Genomic DNA, 4,152 nt, shown 5'->3' with positions numbered 1-4,152 from the left:
AGACTTAGTCCTGAGGCGGACGCATCCACTTAGCGACGCGGCGAAGGGCTTCGCAGCTTCTCTCGCGGACCGATGGGACGGGCCTTACCGGGTAAGTGCGCAACTTACACCCGTAACTTATAGACTTGAACGTTGCAGTACAAGCGAGGAGTCCGGCCCAGCTCACATCACAGACCTCAAGGAGTTCATCGATCGCATCTTGGAGCAAGATGAAGGGCAAGAGGACTCCGGCAGAAGTTCGTCGCAATCCCAACCCTTCCACGGCCCCATCGACACGGAGTCGCAGCCCGCTGAAGATGGGACAGTGCGGGGCGGGTTACCGGGGTCTCCTCGTTATAACCTCCGCCCTCGTAGACCTCCAAGGTGATGCTTTTTCATTTTTTCCCTGCAGATGCCACGACCACCTGCAGCGAGAAGCCGTTCTCGACCCCAACAACGGCACCGACCTCAGCGATTCCCTGGGAACTCTCCTGCTCGGAGGCCTTCCTCGTCACCCAGATCCCCAAACAGATCAAACAGACACCCCACCGAGCCTCCAGCGGTGTACACGGAACAAGAAAGAAGCACCCTCTGCCCCTTCAGCGGTGTTCCACTCCCCAAGAACACACGCGGTCCTCAGGATGTCCTCAAAGTGTCATCACGTCCTCGTCCGTGATGGGATGAACGGAGGAGGTCCACAGGCTGTCATCATAGGACCTTCCAGTGATTGTCATTTGCGTACATCCTGCGGTCGTCAACCAGAGGACAAGCACAGGAGAAGTAAATTATTTTAATACTGCGTTGTGCATTTTAATACCTGCTAGCCAGTAATCAGCTTCCCGATTTATTTCTCATTACCCAATACAATAAAAGAAGGAGTGCTCATGCATAAATTAAAAAAACGAACAAAAATATAAAATAAAAAGAGATATAGGGGCGCAAATACTGATCGTCGCATTTTAAAGGAATCCGTCCATGTGCAGCGTTTGACGTGCACTAAAATACAGTTCGCTAGACCTTTCACTGCGGTCTTGTTGCATGAGTGTCCGCAAAGGGTCCCTGGCAGGAGGTTGCGCGGAGCTTTTATTTCCGAAGAGACAAAAAATAATAGCATTTCACTGCTCAAGCTTCACTTACTATGCATGCATCAAACCAAAGCAGTAAGAAACACGGACACTACCTTGATAGCGATTTAATACTCCAAGGAATTTCTCACTTCATTGTTGGTTATGTGCAAAATCAAGTTAAACTTAGATACCTCACCCTTTGTTTTGACTGAGATGCGAAGAGGACTCCCGAATCTGCTGAAGTTCAGAAGACAAGCAATAACTTGTATCTGTTCTGTCTTGGAAAGGAAATGCTGCTGCATCATATGCCTTTCTAAGTGGTTTCGCAGGTTTTCGTGACCTAGGGGCCTCTTATATATCTGTTTTTTTTTGCCTTTTAAACTGTGACACTCATTGTTTGTGATGAGAAATACGCTGAACGAAATACAGATGAGAAGCCACGAATGGTAGCTGGTGACCGAGGTTGAAAATATATGAAAAATACACACACGCTGACTGGGTGCTGCAAATGTGCCCTCACTTCCCAAAATAAATAATTCACTAAGATATCTGCTTGCTCCCAGAACTGTACTAGCCGCGTCATTTGGTAGCTCCCATAGGAGGTCCTGAGGATATGACGGGGAGTCTCACTTTGTCACATTTCTAACAAATTGAGGACCTGGTAGGGAAGTCCTGGGGATGTTATCCCTGTCCACTGATGACTTTCCTCGGACGTACCTAGGAGGTCATTGTGTTCTTGGGGCTGATCCACCCTCCGACCCATAATGCGGGAGCCCTTCACCTGCATCGTATCCAACAAGCCGCACAGCAGAGGGCAGCAGCTAACAACGTGGCCTCCGCTCCTACACGTCGGCACATAGTCGCTGCAGTGAACCTACTTCGGCAGCTGGCCCCCCAAGTTCTCGCTCGGCCATCCTTCTCGCCGGATCCTGAGGATAGAATCCTCGACCTCCCCGAACTTCCGGACATTTGCCTCAAGGGGGGGAGAGTGTGGGGGGCGCTGATAACCCGGCAACTTCCACGCGATAGCGCAGATAGCGCAAGAGATAAAAGAGCGAGCGCTCGGGAAAAGAGTGATATTCGTGCGGCAGGCACGCTGGCAGACTGTCACAGAAGCGAGGAGCGACGAAGCGGGTAGACGGCCAGCAGCTGCGATGTAAGGCAATAAACCTTGTTTCTTTTGTTCAACTGCTGTGTCAGTGTTCTTCGGGGTTACGGCGGGGTCGAATACGGAACCACCCCGGGTTTGTGGGCCGAGATTCCCACACATGAGACGCCTATGTGTTCGTCCTGTGCTTTCCCTCAAACTCAAGGCAATGTTAACATCAAGTCAGCACCAGCTATCTTGCCTACTCCTCCTATGTTCATCAGACGACAGGTTTAGAGATTCATCAGCGAAGACGATGAAAGTGACACAGAGACAGACAGGGAACTTTCAGCCTATTATCATATGATTAAAGGTTGAAAGTTCGAGGTTCCATTAGTGTATTTGTGTTATTTTTGTCGTCTTCGCTATTGTCATTGTCATGCCACCCGGTCTCGCTCGTCTCTAGTTAGAGAGCCAGCAGCTGTTACAGGCCAGTGGCAACAGTTTTCTATCACTAATTAACGCAAGATAAACTGAACAAGTACAGAGCCCAGTGATAATGCCACGACCGTTCATGAAACTTGACCAGACTACATGTTTTATATATTTTTTGCTCGGGGGCCACACGGGCCGCATGACAACCCCAGGCGGGCTGCCACTTCGGTACCGCTGCTATATGCCCACTGCCCAGAGGCGAAACTGAAGTGCGTTGTTTTGCACGGAGGCTTCGAGTAAATTGATCTGTTATGCAACTTTTTTGGGAGTTCGAACTTTTAAAATGCATTAAGCCTGATGTGAGCGGTCATATGTACGCGGAGTTCGTCAAGCTCATGACAAAATAAACATTGGCTCAGTCGTAATTGCAATATACACCACGTTCCGCTTATGGTATAAACATGGTTGCGGCGTACAGATCAATCGGTGCTGTGTAGATCCAATGTTCCTTTGAAACAGACAGAACATCCAGTACGTGATGAAATATTATTTACGCCGTTGTCTGTGTACTGCTGTCCGAGCCGTGTTACCCATTGCGACGTCCCGAATTCAGCATTGTGTATTTGATGCACGACGAGTTTGACATTTATTTTACATTTATTTTTATTTATTTATGATGTCATCCCAAAGTGGATGACAAGTCGGCTAAGTTTGTACAGAGGCGATATTTTTTATTGAACATGTAGAGAAAGTCCGAATGATTCAATGATAGAAACAATACTCAATTAAAAACGAGAAACAAATTTAATTACACCAATTTTTTTGTAGTATCTTGCAACAGAAAGTTCTATATAGATGAACCACACAGACATATCATATGTGAAATGCAACTTAGAAATATGAGACATTCCCAACTCAGAGATTGTTTTTAGTAATGTCAGTCGAGTGAACAATTGAAACAAATACAAGACAATAATTATTTCAGGCAGTAACTTTCCAACTCAGTTTGCCGCAGTTATCCAAAGTTTGCCGCAAGACCTCAAACTATCCAGAGCACAGCAACAACACCATACTTGAACACGTTTCATCGTATAAATATTTAGGCGTTCACATAACATCGGACTTATCTTGGCGCACGCATATTGAACACATTATCAGCAGCACCAATCGCACTCTGGGTTACATCAAACGTAATTTTTATCTAGTACCTCTTCATCTAAAGTTAACACTGTACAAAACACTGATTAGACCAAAACTCGAATATGGGGCTGCTATCTGGGACCCTTATCAAGAATCCCTCGTTCATGCCATTGAAGCTGTTCAGAATCGATCAGCACGTTTCATTCTCGGCAATTACAATCGCACCGCTAGTGGATCATCAATGAAAAGTAGCTTCCATATCCCACCTCTGTCTGTTCGCCGTAAATTGACTCGCCTCAACCCTTCGTTGAAGGCATCGCTCATTTTCCCACCTAATTACATATCGCTTCGCGTCGATAATAGCCAGAAAGTGTGCATTCATCGCTGTGCAACCACAACGTTTTCTGAGTCCTTCATACCAAGAACGTCGCTTCAGTGGAACCA

This window comes from Ornithodoros turicata, chromosome 2 (assembly GCF_037126465.1).
Source record: "Ornithodoros turicata isolate Travis chromosome 2, ASM3712646v1, whole genome shotgun sequence".
NCBI lineage: Eukaryota > Metazoa > Arthropoda > Arachnida > Ixodida > Argasidae > Ornithodoros > Ornithodoros turicata.
This window is presented reverse-complemented; position numbering follows the sequence as displayed.